Source organism: Leiobunum rupestre, chromosome 7, assembly GCF_980474605.1.
Source record: "Leiobunum rupestre chromosome 7, qqLeiRupe1.1.hap1, whole genome shotgun sequence".
Lineage (NCBI taxonomy): Eukaryota > Metazoa > Arthropoda > Arachnida > Opiliones > Sclerosomatidae > Leiobunum > Leiobunum rupestre.
In genome coordinates, this window is record NC_143390.1 from 23,340,440 (window position 1) to 23,360,671 (window position 20,232).

Sequence of the window (20,232 nt, forward strand, 5' to 3'; positions counted from 1 at the left end):
GAAGCACCCTGTATAACGAAATGAAACGGTGCCAAAGATTGATTCGGCAACGCGGATTTAACCCGTTCTCCGCCTTTGAGTAAACTGTCGGCTAATCTGTGGGGTTTTATATTTGGGAGAGCTTTTACCGCCAGAGGCTGAAGAGAGCCGCAGCTGTCGCGAAGAAATGGAAGAAAATAATAAAATCGTGCCGGATCCTCGAACCTTGACATTTGGAGCGCGCGTGTAGGGGAAATACGCGGGTTCAGTTGTTCTCCTCCAGAAAAGAACGCGGCAAACAATGCGTGTCTGGAATCGCTAAAGACTAAAAATAACGGGCTTCACACTGTCTATCTATACGACATCTCCGCTACGGGCGGTATAGCCCGGATAATAATGAACCTCTCAATTGACACTAATGAAAGACTGCCAAGAGTTTCTACCAGTTTTATCAACGACCAAGTTCATTGAAAGAAATTAAAATTTATTATCGATCTAAGCGAGCTTCCGAACCGCTAATCTTCACCAAACTAAAATAGATGTTTCTATAAAATACGGCAGGTCACGTGTAAATGTTTTTTCTACGTCACTAGCTATAGTTAATTTAGTTATTGACAGGAATCCATCCTATCGCGGCAGATTTTCGTCTCGATGTGGCTGACGGTTTTTTTGACGTCACTATCTTAACTTAACGACCAACAACGTGAGAGGGGAGCGCGTGCAAAGGGGAGTTTTTTCTCTCATAGGCGGGGCCAAAGCCGTCAGAGTGATCTTACCATACGCGATACGCCAGGATAAGCATTCCAATTATAAGTAGAGTATGAATTTCTGTTATTGAAGATGGAGAGCACACATCTATTAGGAATAGTTCTTTTTATAAAGTAACGTGGCCTTATTGTTTAAATGTGAGCCAGTGGAATATAGGTTTGTCTAGCGCGCGTGCTCGTAGCTCGTGCGAAGAATACACCGATGTGTCCTTGTGACGTAAGAACCAAATTTTAACAAGTTGAACAAAACTACTTTTTATTTTATAAAATCAACTATTAAAATTAATTAAATTAAAGGCTGGTTCACACGGGTAGTTTTTTCCTGGCTTTCCCGAGTTTTACCGGTAAATGCGAAAACAGATTTTTTTTGAAATATCTCTTTATTTTCCCGGTTTTTAAGCACTTTGCCAACGACCAATCAGCGAGCGTTACGCTGTCACGTGTTATAAAGAGCGAATTTGAAAGAGTTTAAAAGTAGGATTACGAATTTTAGCATGTATCACGTGACCGCATAACGCTCGCTGATTGGTCGAGACCAACGCGCTAGTCTGCCAAGCCCCTATTTGAGAAAATCTTAGTTTTAGACAAAGTTAAATATTGAATCAGCCTAATGTAAAAATACGCGAAAATTCTTACTTCAAAAGTTACGTATCTCGACTTGGTTGACTCTCGTAAGTTCGCTTAGATCAATAATAAATTATGTATTTAATAGAAGTTAAGAGAAGCACATTGTGAAAAAACTAAATTAAAAGAGACTTAAAACGGTTTGAAAATTCACAATTATTTATTTATTTTAGACTTGTAAAAATCCAGCTGAAGAAGGAGGAAGAGTTCCTCCGAAACGTTGGATTTTTTAAATAAATAAATTGTGAATTTTAAAACCATTTTAAGTCTGTTTTAATATATTTATTAATTAACAATCAGCGTTTCCTCCTTTAAAATTTTAGTTTATTATTATTTCCAACCAAAAATATAATATTGAATAGAATGTATCCTAGGTGGCGTAAGTAGCTTCTCCGAGGTAGCGCCTATGATCTAGCGCCTGCTACAGACAAATTAAAAATTCATAGAAACGTTTTTACTTAAAGGGCAACGCAAGTGACCATGCAGGGGGGTAAATTATCTTATAGATAAAAAGAACGACTGCGCATGCGCTATCTGCCATAGCCTTTCCCTCAGTAAAAGCAGAACCATATTTTCCGAATTTATTTTGTATAAATGCGCCTCTCGCGGTTTTTACGCAAAATCCATGCATTCTTTAGTCGCGAAAATGGCCGAGGAAAGTGAAGTCTCCGTGCTTACCGACAAATCGGATCCTAAACTTCTACAAAATAAATGTAATAAAAAAAGATAAATATTCTGTCGGGGTATAATGATATGGAAATTGTTAAGAGAGACGGGATATAGGAGTGTGTGTGGTGTTGAATTTTCTTAATCCAGTGTGAGGCTAGCGGCAGAGATTTACCGCGTCCAAGGCCTAATGTTTCAACTTCCATTATTAAAAATATTCAATTCACAAATAATTTTATTCCAAAACATTGTTAAATCGAAAATGTCAAAGTCCAACTCTCGGAAACTAACCCAGTTGTTTTCTCCATAATAAATAAATTAAGCTAGGAATAAATTCCTGGGTTCGTTGATTGCGAGCTAACTCAGCGAAGAAAACCGAAAAATTCGCGAATGAGAGCGAAATTGCGCTGTATAAAATCATCCTTGGAAAACCTACTTACGGCTTGACCACTTGTGTTGCCCTTTAAATAAGCTTATCAAAATATAAGAAACGATTTTAAAATGAAAGTATTATTATTTTATAAAGTTAAATTTCCGAATAACGACGAGGAAAAACTAATCATTGTTTCAATGGCGAACCAAAGGGGGCGTTGCGATAGTTTTCGATAACGAATTCCTCATTTGGTGACTCTGGAAAAATATGACTATAATGGACTGGGTGGTGAGAGCGGCTTTAACCGCAACTTCAAACTAAAATTAACTCTCAATTGTCTTTAAACAATGGACCACGTTTTTAATGAGAATACTCATAAACTCCACTTGAATCTGATATAATATCGGTAAGTACCTTAATAACAATGGCCACTTAATGGCGCGCGGAGATCGCTGGGAAAAGGGGGGGTAGGGAAGAGGGGAAGAGAATCCGAAGAAACTGTCGACGTTAAAAGGCAAGAACGGAGTCGTCGAACTCTCACCGTGTAACTATAACTTGGTCCGAAGCGGAGAGAACTTGCCGAAAATCGATTAATCGCGATGGCACATCATCCAACAGAGAGAGGCGCGTCCAACACACACCTCTTCCGCTCTCTCTAGCGAGAACCCGGAAAGCTCCGTAATTTAGTCGGCGAATTAGCGTGATGGGCCCGTTCTCAGCGACTATATTCCGGCCTTTCATCGGTAACCAAACAATTTCTTACATCCCAAAGAGTAACGGGGGAAAATAGCAAACCGCCAAACTTTAATCAATTACCGAGGTACTTAAGGGGCACCCTCAGGAATGCCGTTAAAAAAGGCCCAGGCCACCACCTACGCACCTTTACCGATCCAATTTGTCTCCCCTGAGTGTAGCGCGGGGGGGTTGAACGAGATCTAATAGGTGCCACCGAGAATTATACCGTCCAAACTTAGCTGATATCGCGTACGAAGGCGGGGATGCTGGTTTCAGTCCGCGTACGGGAAGACCGCCATTGAAGACCAACTCTAGCTCGTATTTAACCAAAAGTAGCCAAGGTTAGAAGAGCCTTATACCTAGTTTCCCTCGTAAATCCGTACTTGGCCCCTCCCGGCGGCCCAATGTCAACGCGATCGACCTCGGGTCAACGACGGTCAGTCATCTGGGGGGGGTGGTGAAGAGGTGAAGGGGAGATGAATAGGGGGAAACCCCCGTTCAATCCATTCTATATATATATAGGAAGAACATGGCGACCGAATCGTTTAAACCTAAATAGACGTGATTGCGATGGGACGTAAAACCATTGTTAGCATGAAGTAGGGGTAAATAAAGAACCCAATATACCATTGTATAAGTATAGCGTGTATGTTTAAAGAAGAGAGAAGCTCCCTCTCTTTCTAGTATCGCCTTACGGTCGCGATTTTCTCGTACTACTTTTTTCCCTACGACAGATTTAGGCGGGCTATCCCTCCGCCGTAGCTTCGAGCTCGGTGTCAACCGCGACTGAATAGAAGTGGAAGCGAATTTACCCCGTTCCCGAGTCCATCCTCGTACGAATCGAACCGCCGAAGGAGGAGTCTTAAGACTATCGGAACGCCACCACCGGTGAAAATTGGAAGCTAGGATAAAAGGGAAGGGGGGGGGGGCACGAGGAATAGGAGAAGGGGGGGGGGATAGAACCAGGAAGAGATTCTCTCTCGGGCCGGCTGCATTCGCCCATATATATTCGAAGGAGCAGCAATACACGAAGGAAAGGGTGCCGCTGTTCCGCCCAAAGTTACGAGATAATTCCCCCCAAAGGCGGCGAGAGGGTCCAGTCTGCGGCGTCTACTCTACCGCCCATATATATTCCAAGGAGCTGAATTCCAGAGTCACGAGATAATTCCCTCCCAAGGCGGCGAGAGGGTCCAGTCTGCGGCGTCTACTCTATACCCCCGTCCGCCTCCGTTGGTAAAGTCTCTTTCTCTGTCTCCATAAATTGTCGCCAGCGCTTGCTACTTCCGGGTGGAGATATTGATTCGAGGGGTTCCCCCTTTCTTCTCCGGGCGTTTTCCGAGCCGAGGCGCGCGCCAATTCCACCCCCCCCCCACCCAATATTCTCCGTGTTCTCCCCCCCCCCTCTCGCTACAATGGGATCGGGCAGAGCGTTGCGTCGTGTATTTAGAAGAGTAGATAAGCGAGGGGCGATCCACAATTCGACAGCGAAGGAGCGGACAGCGATACCAACTGACCGATTCCAACCGTGGACAGATCCCTATTACGTGTACGGCCCCTTTTGGCTCGGGGAATAGAGTCGCCCACTCTCAGCGAAACTTTAACAAAAAACGGACTTTGATAAAGATATGACAAGGGAGAATCGAAAATGTATTGGATTGAGAATCTATCTCGATATTGGAAGGAGGCACGAGGCTTTTGGATAGAAACTCGATCAATTTTAACAATACGCTATAGATATCGCCGTGCTGTTTTGATTATTTTATACGAGCTTCCATCTCCGATAATCTACAGAATCTCACCGAGATATTGGCAAGATATTACGGGTTAGATTTGTAATTCGTTCAGATACGAATTTTGACAAATTTACCAAACATATCCTCGTCTTTATTAAATTTAGTGAAAAGCGTATCATCGTGATTAATTCAATGGGTAGGTCACTCCGCGAACTCGGTGTACACTGTCGTACCTCTGACTGTGCTAATAAGAGTTCGTGAACTCTTAAAAATCCGTACCTTTAACAGTACTAAGTAATCGAACTCGGTGTACAGGTCATCCGAGAGTGTCTTACCCCTTGGATTAATTAATAGGTGGTTTCTTTTCGCTTGTTCCGGAATTTCGGAGTAGGGTAAGTAGAGTAAAGCTATGACGTCATTTTTCTCAGATTTGGTGGTGGCGAATAGTTTGAGTCGGAGTAAAAACGTTTTTCCAAAATGGCTGCCTGTGACGGAGTAAAAAGAGTAGCCCTAATACTCCGGAACAAGCGAATAGATTATGGGATGGAGTAATTCTCATACCCGGAACAGGCGAATAAAACGTTTTAGGGTAAAAAGAGCACACTTTTAGTCCGAATAGAAACCACCTAATATTACTTACGAAACAAAGAATAATAATTAAAAAAATACGTTTCTTTTAAGATAATATTTTATCGATTAAATCTTTAAAATTTCTTAGAAAGAAGTATTTGGTAATGAGTTACCGGATTTCAATTTCGTAGCTAAGCCTAAAAGGCGCAACCGAGGCTAACGATATCGTCAATAATATAATACAATAAAGTAATACCCAAATATACGAAGTCCCCTTTAGCGAGCCACAAATTACCCGAGAAACGAGGAGGCTTTCCCTACAGATTCCAAGGCGTAAAACCGTCAAGCGAGGGCTACGACCGTGAAACGTATCTTTATGGCGGATCCCCCGCATCCAGCGAGAGCAACTCGGACGAAGGCTGCTGGAAATCGAAGGAGTTGCCGCTTATTGACAGAGGTTCTTCCCTCGCGGCAAATCCCCATCCGCGGAATCCCAGCTACTATAGGCGGAAGAGAACAACGTCTCCGGGCAGCATTGTCGTAGCTGAAACAAATGAGGGATGGAACGGGAACAGGGGCGCGGGAGAGTCGCGTTTAGAAGGGATCGACGATATGCGTCACTGGGGCGAACGCCCTACCATATGCCGCTCAAAACCGCCCTCCTACCGCCCAACCATCGCCTAAGACTAGTACTACCCCCACCCGTAAACTTCACCCCCCTGGACCTAGGCGTAATACTGACAAGCGACTATCGATATGACTATAGTAGGAATTATGAGCCGCGGTGGAGCGGGTGGATCGTTATACGCGGATAGTCATCTTATACCCGACTCGGGGTGATGGCGCGAGCCTATCAGCCGACAGTCGCGTCAAAGGATACCGCGCGTTACGACGCGCGAACCGCACCCGATCCCGAGCCTTCGATTAGAGTGTCATCTGAGTCGTGGATACACTATACGGAAGATGACGATGGAGATGAGGATGCCGGGGAAACATCTTCGAACAAAGGACGGGGGGGGGGGGCAGGCAAGAGAGAACTAGGGGGGGGGTGCGATTTTCGTGATCTAAGGAGATGACCGGAGAAGGGGACACGCGCGCGACCTCTGGCCAGGACGCTACGTCCGCAGTGAGAGATAATGTCGCCAATGTCAGACTGTAGAAGGCTGTCCTCTTATTAAAGAGTAGATGCGATAAAGTTGTTTATGATTAAAAGAGAGCATTTTGCAGGAAGTTATTTCACCGTTGCTATCAGGGCTTCCACCAAAATCTGGACAAAAATAGGGGATTTTTCAGGTTAGAAATAGGGAGGAAATAGGAACCAAATAGGGACCATTTTAATTAAAAATTAGACCTTTAATTAAACTTTAATTTTTACAAAAATTACTTTTAAAATAGGATATTTCTAAAACTGACTTTGTTTTAATTTGTAAAAATATTTTATCACAAAAATTACCTATTTTTACAAAAAAAAATTATATAGTTCAATTTTACGCTCATTATTAATTTTACCGAATAGCCATAAACGTGAATCGTTACAATTCTGGTTCAATATTATAAGCCGATGGTACTTTTCAGCAAATTTATTAGAAATAGCGTGATTTAGGGACCAGATTCCGATTTTAAGGTGGTTTAGGGATCTCGAAAAACAGTAGGGGCTTTTTGCTATTTTTAGGGACCTGGTGGGAGGTTTCCCAACTGAGTGGGTTGGCATAGAACCAGCCATACCGGTTATAGCCACCTGGTTAAATCCGGTTATAGCCACTTGAAAAAATGCAGATTTTTGACGCTTTTTAAAAAAAAAATTAGTAAATTAATAGTTTTTATTTAGAAATTTAGTTTATTTTTTGTTTCATATTTAGAAACCGGTTTACTTTTACCAGTTTTTCGGTAGGTTTAAAGTTCCGAATTTCGCTGCCTCGCTTCTGTCATACACAAAAACTAGGGGGAATTTCCCGAGGAAATCAAAAGAATTCAGTTATTTTATATAGTTATTTCGCTTTATTTGTTTAGTTTCTTATTTACGACAATAACTGCGGACAATTTCTGCTTACATAATTAAAAGGTACTGTTTTTATTTTAGCCGGTTATAACCGAATAAAACCGGTTATAGCCAATTAAAACCACTGGTCTGGATTTTTTCAAAAAAGCCGGCTTTTTTCCAACCCTGATTGAACGGACGCTCGCATTCGTAACCTCATGGTTAAACAGGCTTATGAGTGGAAAACCGAGACACACGGCGCGGTTTAAAAAGCACCACGTTATTAGTTTTCAAACTCGAAAAGACCAGGAGTCTTTGCGTGGCTTCGGAAAAGAAATTTGAGGTCCGCTACCTGAGATTGGATTTGAAGCGCGGGGGTTTCCTATAGATTTAGACTGACCCCCGCGTCACCCTAATCTAAGAGAGTTATCAAACTAATCTTTTCTCATTCATCGAAATTTATTTACTTTTAAATTGATTTCAGTGGGGTGGCGGAGTGGTTAGAACTTTCGCCTCGCAGCAAGAGGAGCCGGGTTCGATCCCAGCTTGTGGCACTGGTTGAAAAATCGGAACAACTCCTTCCGCGCTGAGTTTGCAAATTCTCTCCCCACTGGTTTAAGGGGTTTTCCCCCGGGCTCTTCCATAAAAACTTGTAGAGGTTAACGGTAATAGTTAGTGTAGGGAGCTGTTAGCTCGCGTGGCATGAAGGGCTTGCCACTACCCTCTTACGCATTGTAACCCAACCACCTGGATTAATGGCTTTAAAAGTAGCTCGATGACTTAGGCCTAAGGTGGTGCCTTTGGTGATTAGCTTATTATTATTAAGTATTATTTTTAAAACGTGAATCAAATTTATTTACCCATTGGCCATTTAACAAAAAAATATAAATTTTGTCATATTTGTGAGAAGGAATGATTTATGGTTACAAAAAACTCTAAGATAACTATTTTTTAAATGATTCAATTAAAAAATATTTACCAAATTTTAAAATAAAATATGAAACTAAAATTTTCTCGTTTTGAGTGCCTTAAGATTGGAATCCTGGAAGAGAAAAACCCCTGGTAACGAACTTCCTTCAACACACCGAAGTGCCACGTGTGGAACACTTCTACAGGCGTTTTCGCCTACAAATCCCAAAATAAATTGGCCAAATGTAAAAAATCTCGTCAGAAACCAATTTCCGGTCAATCGCATCGCGATAAAACGTTACCACTTACTTAAGCACAAATATCGCAATGGCGCCTAAACAGGGTTCGTACAAAATTTCCGGTATTAAATTCCCTGACATTTCCAGGTTTTCCCTGACTAAATTGCCAAATTTCCCTGACCATTTTTGTAGAATAAATTTATGTTTTGAGGTAAAATCTTGAAATATGTTAATTGTGTATTTTTAATACATTTTTCAAAAATTTATTTGCCGGATTTGTTTTTGGGGTCATTTTAAAATTCCCTCACTATTTTGGACCATTTTCAATTTCCCTGACTATTCCCTGACCATTGGGAATCATTTTAAAATTCCCTGACTTTTCCCTGACCTTTTGGAAACCTTTTAAAATTCCCTGACTTTTCCCTGACCTTTTGGAAACATTTTAAAATTCCCTGACTTTTCCAGGTTTTCCCTGACTAAATTGACAAATTTCCCTGTCCATTTTTGTAGATTAAATTTATGTTTTGAGGTAAAATCTTGAAAAATGTTAATTATGCATTTTTAATACATTTTTCAAAACTTTATTTGCCGGATTTTTTTTGGACAATTTTAAAATTCCCTCACTATTTTGGACCATTTTAAATTTCCCTGACTATTCCCTGACCATTGGGAATCATTTTAAAATTCCCTGACTTTTCCCTGACCTTTTGGAAACCTTTTAAAATTCCCTGACTTTTCCCTGACCTTTTGGAAACATTTTAAAATTCCCTGACTTTTCAGGGTTTTCCAGGTATTCCAGGTCGTGTACGAACCCTGCTAAAGGGGGGGGGGGTACAATTTATTAAAAAAGAGCTCGGAAAAGATCCTAAAATGGGGTTTCATTTCACGAATTTCCGCTTTCTAAGTTAAAGGATTGCTGGAAACGAACCGCAGCGAGAGAAAAAGTCAGAGAGAACTGGTAGCAGCATATATACACTTTTTTTACATTAAGCGTTCCGGATGCGATAAAAATGGCCGCTCATAGATATAAGCGTATCTTTTAGCCATTAGAAAAGGTCTCGAGATGGAGGGTGGGCTAGTATTGAGCCAAAGGTCGTAGCAGCCACCCCCCCCCCCCCCTCCGCAACTGCCCCCCTCCCTTCAATCGATGAAGTCGAAATCGCGTTTTTTCTCTCGGTAAAAACGTTAAAGGTATCGAGTTTCGTTCTCTTCACGTTCCAGTCATAAAAAATACGAGTGGAATCGCGAAGGGACTCGGTAAAGAAAGGCTTACGAGGATCTTGGCAGAAACAACGGTGGGGAATGCTATTGGGGCACTATAGCGTTACGGAGGGAAAGCGATTGCCATCCCATAAACTGCTCCTTTCCTTAACGTAAAATATGGGTCAGAAACTATTCTGTATAAAACCCTCAGAGTTTATGTATTGAGAAAAGCGAGTTTTTTGTGATAGTGCAATAAAACGTAGAGAACTGGTATCTTCACACAGTCGTTACAAATATGCAAATACAACATTGTATTGTTTTTTACTAGTGTTGTAAGTCGGAAAATTTTCCGTATTTTTCGAAAAATATAAAAAAGTGTTCATTCAATGATTAGTCCAATATTGTTTGCAAATTTAAATGAAGCGGCATTTTCGCCTCATTTTTCCGAATTTAAAAGTAAAACTAAACCTCTAGACTTGCTTTAAACTTATTCGCAATGTAACACTATTAATGTTTTGTAGTATGTTTACAGTTATTAGACATTTTATATCAATAAAAAGTTTAAAAAAATTAAAGTAATTTTTGTTTCAATTTTTTATTTTTCCGATTTGCGAAACTTTTACGCAATTTGGAAAATTTTCTGGAACTTTTTCCGCATTTTATTTTTCCGGAAAATTAACAACATTAGTTTTTACGAGTATAAAATAATTCGATACAATAGTGGTTTGGAATTTGTTGATTTCTAAGCAGTTTTATATTTAGAATTGTAATTCCAAGGGCACTTTTATACGTCATTAGATAAATGTATTATTAGATATTCAAATAGGTATAAATGGAAATTACGTTAAATTAATTTTATTTATGCAGGGTGACCACAGAAAACTGCAATTATAGGAAAATAGGAAATGTTAAGGCAATTTTTAGGATTTTATATATTTTGCAAAATAAAGGAAAGTATAGGAAAATTTCCATTAAAATGACAGGAAAATATAGGAAAATTTCCATTAAAATTACAGGAAAATATCCATTAAAATGACAGGAAAATATAGGAAAATTTCCATTAAAATGACAGGAAAACATAGGTTTCACTCATAAAGTGAAAATCCCTGATTTTTAAATGGAATTTGGCTTAAGAATTTGTTATTTCTAAATTATTTTTAAATTTGTAGATTTTGGTATCAAAACATATGGGAAAATAGTGTAATTAGAGGAAGTTCCGAAGTTATAGGAACACATTGAAAATATAGGGAAAATTATAAAATATACGTGTGGTTACCCTCTTTATGTTAAAATTACGATTATTTTTTATCCATCAAAAAATTATATTTTGCACTTAATTAGGTATAAATTGAAATTATAATTATAATTGTATTCATATGGAAAATTAAGATTATAATTTTTATTCGTAAAATTTAAGCTTTTTATCGAAAAAAACGTCTTTTTTCAGATTAATTTTACAAATTTATCGAAAAAATTAATCGGATAATACAGAAATATAAATTACTTGATCAAAACATTTTACGAATAATTTTGAGAGCTTTATCTATTGAATAAAAGTTAACCATCCCCGACCTCTAACAAAAAGTATATTTTAAGTAATAACACAATTTTATACTAATAAAAATCTTTGTAACTAATGCGAAAACTTCCTAATTTGAAAAAAATACATTTAATAAATCTTATAATTTTCGTTGATCTACGTTTTGCGTCTAAAATTATATTTTACAACTTATTTAATTCGGTATAAATCAAAATTACGTAAATGTAATAATTATATTCGTAAGAAAATTTTATTATGTTCATCATATAATAAATCATTAACATTTAAAATTGATAATAATAAAATCTATCTACGTTGCATAAAATATTATCAGGGTCCATACAGCTATTGGCAACCCGTTTTTCCTGATATTGCCTTGATTTTTCCAGGTGCAAGAAAAAATTAAACTAAAATTTACAGAGTAATTAATTTCATGATTGTCATTTAAGTTAAATTGGTTCAATATTATAATATAAAATAAGATTTTTTTTTTATTAATTAGGGCAAACCTTCGGAACCCTCGTAAATTTTCCCGACTTTTCTGTCGATAATTCCCTGATATTTCCAGGTTTTCCACGTCTGTATGAACCCTAATTATGTAATAAATACTATTTAATACTAACATTTTCTACAACAATTTTAAAACCCTTACATTTCGCCATTTCAATTTTACAATAAATAAGACCGTATACGTAGTTTTACTTTCTGCCATATGAAGAAATTTCTTCCCGCAATTGTGTCCTAAATATTCTAAAGCAGCCAGCCAGAGCGAGAAGATATATGCGCGGGAAATATAAAAATCAGAAGGTAAGCGAGTGCTCCCCACCGGTTTTACCTCCCCCCTTGCTCTGGGCCGAACGGAAGAGCGAAATACGTGGTTGCGCACACAAAACACTATTTCCTCTCTGGCTGGCTGCGTATAAAGCAGGACGCTAGCGAGGCTCCCAGTTCAGGAAGATTTTTAAAATTCTATCTCCGTCTTTTCTAGGGCCGCTTCCTCCCTTCGTAAGTTGGCGAGCGTCCAAAACAGAACTACTAATAACTCTTGCCAACGGTGGGGGGAAAGAACACCGTCCTTTCTCTATTTCTGATAAAGACATAGTTTGCCGAGCTTAACTGAATGGAAATTATTATTTCTATTTAATATTGCTTTTAGGCCTAATTTCATTTAGAATATACGATATTAAATAAGGCAATATTTGAGATACGATTTTATTTATGTTAGCAGGGAAAATGTGTTATATATGGACTATATATTTTTTCCCCGAGATCGCGTACGTTCGCAGCTGTTCGTAGCAAATGTATGTCAGTAAGGTTTATCGAATTTAACTCCTACAGCGAAAAATTGCGCCTCTATATTTGGCGGAAAAGCAAGCGAAATTTAAATACATTTCCAAAAAACCCTAAACACGTCTCGTTCGTCGTGGATATACGAGAAAAAAATTCGAAATAGGGGTACGTGTAATAAAAGATATCTACCCTCATCCATCCTGTTTCCAACGTTAATAGCCAAGGCTTAACCGCGCAGGAAATAACCCGAAAAACTCCCAGCTAACCCTTAACGAAGTCGTAGGCTAAAAAAGCAATACTTCCGAAGTTCGTTGACAGTACGCACTGAAGACTTAATAACGTACATCTCACAAGGTTGCTACAATATTTTCAGATTCAAATTCTCTGATCCCCCCCCCGACCATTTTAAAGAAAAATCCAACCGACCATTTTAAAGATATATCCCACCCGACCATTTTAAAGAAATATCCCCCCCCCCCGGACCATTTTTAAGAAATATTCCCCTCCGACCATTTTAAAGAAATATTCCCCTCCGCCCATTTTAAAGAAATATCCCCCCCAACCATTTGAAAGAAATATCCCCCCCCCAACCATTTGAAAGAAATATCCCCCCCAACCATTTGAAAGAAATATCCCCCCTCCGACCATTTGAAAGAAATATAACCCCCTCCGACCATTTGAAAGAAATATAACCCCCTCCGACCATTTGAAAGAAATATAACCCCCTCCGACCATTTGAAAGAAATATAACCCCCTCCGACCATTTGAAAGAAATATAACCCCCTCCGACCATTTGAAAGAAATATCCCCCCGGACCATTTGAAAGAAATATCCCCCCCCCCAACCATTTGAAAGAAATATTCCCCCTCCGACCATTTGAAAGAAATATCCCCCTCCGACCATTTGAAAGAAATATAACCCCCTCCGACCATTTGAAAGAAATATAACCCCCTCCGACCATTTGAAAGAAATATAACCCCCTCCGACCATTTGAAAGAAATATAACCCCCTCCGACCATTTGAAAGAAATATAACCCCCTCCGACCATTTGAAAGAAATATAACCCCCTCCGACCATTTGAAAGAAATATAACCCCCTCCGACCATTTGAAAGAAATATAACCCCCTCCGACCATTTGAAAGAAATATCCCCCCGGACCATTTGAAAGAAATATCCCCCCCCCCAACCATTTGAAAGAAATATTCCCCCTCCGACCATTTGAAAGAAATATCCCCCTCCGACCATTTTAAAGAAATATCCCCCTCCGACCATTTGAAAGAAATATCCCCCCCTCCGACCATTTGAAAGAAATATCCCCCCCCCGGACCATTTTAAAGAAATATTCCCCCCGACCATTTTAAAGAAATATCCCCCCCAACCATTTGAAAGAAATATACCCCCCTCCGGACCATTTAAAAGAAATGATCAAGAGTTTTCTCTGACCTTTTAAGGCCAAAATTTTACAATTATTAACTATATATTTTACTTTTATTGGAAGTTAATAAATTTAATTCCACTTATATTTTTGTATAAAAGTTGTGGTTCAACAAAAACTTTTAAAATGAAACGTTAAAAAAAGATCAGCACTTGCAAAAAATAAATTAAAATCATAGAATTTGTGACAGAACTATAGTAAAATTACATTCCAAAATCAGGATTGTTATTATTGATATTTTTTGGATTTATGCCTATTTTTCTTGATTAATTGATAAATCATTTGAGTGCGGTGATAAAGTAAACTATAGTTTAAATAAATTTTTATTAAATTTAATTATTAATTAACAATTAAATTTAATTGCAGTTTCTCTGAATTGACATTGCAAGATAACCTACTTTCGTACATTTTCATAAATACAAATGAATTTAGATGAATGATGTTTTACTAAAATCTCTTGATTTAAATCTAACAACCCTGTCCCAAATGTTTCAAGATAAAATGAAGTTTCCCTACTTTTTTCAAATTCTTAAAATGGAAGAGTATGGTAGAGTAGCCGAACAAATTAACCACTGTTATTTCTTCGAAGTTATAATTTCCAGGGTGACCACATGAAACCCCCAATTTTATATAGGAAAAATAGGAAATTCATAGTCATTTTATAGTAAATTATAAGTGTAATTTTTAGCTAAATATTGGAAATTATAAGAGTAATTTTTAGCTAAATATTGGAAATTATAAGAGTAATTTTTAGCTAAATATTGGAAATTATAAGAGTAATTTTTAGCTAAATATTGGAAATTATAAGAGTAATTTTTAGCTAAATATTGGAAATTATAAGAGTAATTTTTAGCTAAATATTGGAAATAATTTTTAGCTAAATATTGGAAATAATTTTTAGCTAAATATTGGAAATAATTTTTAGCTAAATATTGGAAATAATTTTTAGCTAAATATTGGAAATAATTTTTAGCTAAATATTGGAAATAATTTTTAGCTAAATATTGGAAATAATTTTTAGCTAAATATTGGAAATTATCGGAACGTTCAGGTGAATTTATAGAAAATATCGGAATAATTTAAATTAAGATAAAAACAATGCTTTGTGACTAGATATATACGTATTAAGGTAATATTACATTTTCATTTTAAAACCCCAGCCAGATGTAAAAGCTTTAGTATTAGGCTGGCGGTTTTTGAGCGCTTTCTATCAAAACTTTTTAAACTATATTGAAAGCAAAATACGAAAAATATACATCGAAAAATAGGTAAATTGTCAAATTATAGAAAGACAATTGAAATATAGGAAAATAATAACTTATACGAAGTGTGGTCACCCTGAATTTTCCCTCTTATCCGCTAAAAACAAAGCCTACTGATGCTAAAAACAAATATATAAAATTGTATAATTTCCATCGTCATTTAGCCTTTTAATCATTTGCAAATAATTATACAGCCCGCGCTAAAAAAAACTGCGGCAACAACGTTACGACAGCTGTGATCATTAAATCCTTAACCGTCATATATCTTTTTTTAAACTTTCCTCTTCATTTTCTTACTCTGATTTTAACGCGACATTGGTATTCGTGTAAGAACGCGGAATCGAGCATGAGCAGCTATAAAAAATCTACGTGAAAATAAAGCGAAAATTGCTCCCGAAAAGAGAAATGTTTTCGATTAAATTTTAAGGCTGGAAATACGTGCGAGGCGATATAACGCGTTTAATTACCGGAAGGGAAAGAGAGAGCGAAACTAGACAGAAATGTGGGCTACAAAAAGCAGACTAGAGAAAGGAAAAAGCTGTTTGGAAATAGACCTTGTACGCCGCGGCAGAAAATATATCGTGCCTAGTCGCATTAACGTTCCCCTTTACAAAAGCTAGATAGAAATAGCTATTGCCCGGTTTCTCTTTTACATCGTTGCTCCTACACGCTACTTAAGAGCCTACATTTCAAACCTTCAATATTTCCTATTACCGGAGATGAATCTAAATTTTACAAATTTATGTTTTAAATAAAAACAATGTGAAAATACCAATCCTAGAGCTTTATGGAGAGAATTATCACTTATCTAGATATTTCTAAAGAAAATACTTTTTAATAAAGTCATGCTAAAAATATTCTTTAAATAAGGGGTTAACAAAATTTCCGGGATTAAATTCCCTGACAATTCGAGGTTTTCCCTGACCAAATTGCCAAATTTTCCCTGACCATTTTTGTAGAATAAATGAATGGTTTATTTGCCTGATTTTTTTCGGGTCATTTTAAAATTCCCTTACTTTTTGGGACCATTTTCAAATCCCTGACTTTTCCCTCACCTTTTGGAAACATTTTCAAATTTCCTGACTTTTCCCTCACCTTTTGGAATCATTATCAAATCCCTGACTTTTCCCTCACCTTTTGGAAACATTTTCAAATTCCCTGACTTTTTGGAATCATTTTCAAATCCCTGACTTTTTCCTGACCTTTTGAAAAGATTTTCAAATTGCCTGACTTTTCCCTGACATTTTGGAATCATTATCAAATCCCTGACTTTTCCCTCACCTTTTGGAAACATTTTCAAATTCCCTGACTTTTCCCTGACATTTTGGAATCATTTTCAAATCCCTGACTTTTTCCTGACCTTTTGAAAAGATTTCCAAATTCCCTGACTTTTCCCTGACATTTTGGAATCATTTTCAAATCCCTGACTTTTCGCTGACATTTTGGAATCATTTTCAAATCCCTGACTTTTCGCTGACATTTTGGAATCATTTTCAAATCCCTGACTTTTCCCTGACATTTTGGGATCATTTTCAAATCCCTGACTTTTCCCTGACCTTTTGAAAAGATTTTCAAATTCCCTGACTTTTCCCTGACATTTTGGAATCATTTTCAAATCCCTGACTTTTTCCTGACCTTTTGAAAAGATTTTCTGGTTTCCTTCTAATTGTATTAATTCCTGCGTAATAAAACAAATAAATTCTCAAAAGCAAATACCTTCATAAAATTAGACCACGCTAAAAGTATATATAGTTATTTTAAACACTTTTCCAAATAAAATATTTTTACAGTATTTTGAGTTATTTAAAACGACTTTTTCCAAAGAAAATATTTTTATAGTATTTTGAGTTATTTAAAACGACTTTTTCCAAAGAAAATATTTTTACAGTATTTTGAGTTATTTTAAACGACTTTTTCCAAAGAAATATATTTAGGGTTGTTTTTCTGATATAATTTTTGTACAGGACAAATTTACATATTAATATAACTTTTTCGACCCCACCACGTAAGTCTCAATATTAGGTCAAAGCTTGACCCAATTGACCTTAATTAAAACCTCTCCCGCTAACTAAATTACTATAATAATTATCAACCACTATACCGGAGAACCGAGGAGTAGCTCATTAATTATTCGTGGCGATTTCAATGAAAAGGTAACGCGTCGGAGTGACCCCCCCTCCCCCAAATCACGCGCGCACGAGAAGTTCTGAGACTCGTGTGTCGACAATATTCTCGCTTTTAGAGAACGAATTGTTTAGCCAGCGATGACCGGCCCAGGCTGGCCATAGTGGAATGCAAATGGCATTTAATTAATGACACGGAAGCTCCGCGGGGAAGCCGATTAAAAGGGGCAACGTCGCTTCCAACCCCCCGCCCCTTCTCAACAAAATAGCCCTCGGATAAATATCACCCGGACGACTGTAAAATCGAGCGCGACAATGGGGTAAAGTTTGTAAGCGTCTCCCGCTAGCGTAATAAGTAGGCTGATGACTTCGCGACAGCGTATATGGACGGCGAAATTATGAAAACTACGTTTTGTTAGGTCATGCGTAATAATTTATAAGGGCAGAGAAGGAATGAAACCGTTCCCGTTGAGAAAGCGTGGTTGCCAAGGCCCGAAAATAAGCGCGGGGGGAAGTAGATATCTATTTTTCACTTTTACTGATTGCGGGTGAAAGTTTTAATATTTTGCATCTTAATTCGCTCGCGTCAACAGTTTTTCGATCGTACGTTGTACCCATACAATAAACGCCGTTCTTTTCAATAGCGACGTTTTTGGACTAATCATTAAGTCTACATTGGCAAAGCCAAAAACTATCGAAAAATTATAAAATCGAACTTACTGAGCGATTAAGAAATCGAAGTAGTGAAAGATATTTCGGCGATACACCACACCGCCTGTCAGATTATTTATCGCGGCTTTGCCATTTTTGCATTCGTGGCTCGTATATTGTGTAACGTCTAAAGAGGGTATTGGGTTACCGTCGCGCGTGCATAGATGGCGCTTCGGTGCGATAATCAATAGCTCCGTCGTAAAGCACTCTGGGCTCAACCTAGGAATAATGGATGACTACGTATCCTCTAATAGAAAATTCTAAATTGTATTTGGCCAACATAACTGCGGCATTACGAAGCGAGCCCAAAAACCTTCAATTCAAGAGGTACCGATATATCTGCCTATTTTTCTAATACCGGTATCGGTAAATATCGGCTTAAGCGAAGCCGATATTGGCCGATGCCGGTATTAAAAAAATATTTTCTGAAAAACATTTAAAAATAAGAAAATTCTCAATTAACTAACTATTGATAATATTTTATTTGGTTGGCCACGCCACGTACACCAGACTTCAGAAGTTAGATTTTACCTTTTTTTAGACAGAGGGTTACGAGTGTAAACAAATAAAACACCACGATATTCGATTTGTGATGGAAAATATGTATCGCGTAAAATGAAATTTGAGACAGAATTGTAAGGAAAGGAAATTTGAGAAAGAATTGTAAGAAAATGAAATTTGAGAAAGAATTGTGATAGAGTGAAATTTGAGAAAGAATTTTGATAAAATGAAATTTGAGAAAGAATTGTGATAAAATGAAATTTGAGAAAGAATTGTGATAAAATTAAATTTGAGAAAAAATTGTGATAAAATTAAATTTGAGAAAAAATTGTGATAAAATTAAATTTTGAAATCAAATTGCTAAAATTAAAATATAATTAAATTAAATTTGATGAAAACCTTAAATTAAATTTGATGAAAACATAAATTAAATTTTATGAAAACATAAATTAAATTTGATGAAAACATAAATTAAATTTGATGAAAACATTAAATTAAATTTGATGAAAACCTTAAATTAAATTTGATGAAAACCTTAAATTAAATTTGATGAAAACCTTAAATTAAATTTGATGAAAACATTAAATTAAATTTGATGAAAACCTTAAATTAAATTTGATGAAAACCTTAAATTAAATTTGATGAAAACCTTAAATTAAATTTGATGAAAACCTTAAATTAAATTTGATGAAAACCTTAAATTAAATTTGATGAAAACCTTAAATTAAATTTGATGAAAACCTTAAATTAAATTTGATGAAAACATTAAATTAAATTTGAGAAAAAATTATAAAAAAATTAAATTTGAGAAAAATTATAATAAAATTAAATTTGAGAAAAAAATCGATCAATTTAAACCTATGCAGGCCACATTCTAAAAAAATTTAGTAAGCAAGATGATTTACTTAGTTTTGAATCTAAGGAGACGTAGTTTGGCGTAATAACGGCCAATTAAATTTATTACGCAACGCACCTAGGCTTGTTTAAGAAAATGAAACCAGCTAATTAGGCATTTGGAATGTTTGTGCTTTCTGCAGATTTAATCAACAATGGCAATAAAATCCGAAAAGCTTAACGTTTTCGTGGATTTGAGAGGGAGGATTTAGCCGGGTATTATTTATCACTCGGAACGTCAGAAGAAAAAATTCTTCTACCCCCCTCCACACCCCCTTTTCGCTTTCTAAGGGTGCATTTTTTCTGGTTTCGACATCTTGTCCTCAAAACGGCGTTGGGCATTGCGTGAATTCCCCGTCCCTCTCACTACTTTCTCAATATATATAGAATTCTTTTTTTCTGGTTGCGTAAGACAGAATATAGAAAAAAAATACAAAGAATTCTTCGTGACGTCTTTCAATGAAATTGAAATATGTCTTATTCTTCCCACTTTTCAACCTAAAACGCTCCTATCAAAAATCTCGAAATCTATGGCGCTTATAAAAGGAAAATCTTTCCTATTAAGCCAGATATATATTTAGAAACGTTTATAAATCGGTTTATTAAGATAAATTTAAAATATTTACGATATATTTTTCGAGTTAAGAACAAGGTAATTTTTAAGACGTTTCAAAGGAACTTCTCTAGGCAAGAAAGCGAG

At 36.8% G+C, this 20,232-nt stretch overlaps 1 protein-coding gene across 2 annotated transcripts in view; it reads right to left on the reverse strand.

Annotated features, from left to right (window-relative positions):
• orb2 (cytoplasmic polyadenylation element-binding protein orb2) overlaps positions 1-20,232 on the reverse strand; it is a 127,996-nt gene that overhangs the window by 105,337 nt on the left and 2,427 nt on the right. The window lies entirely within an intron of this gene.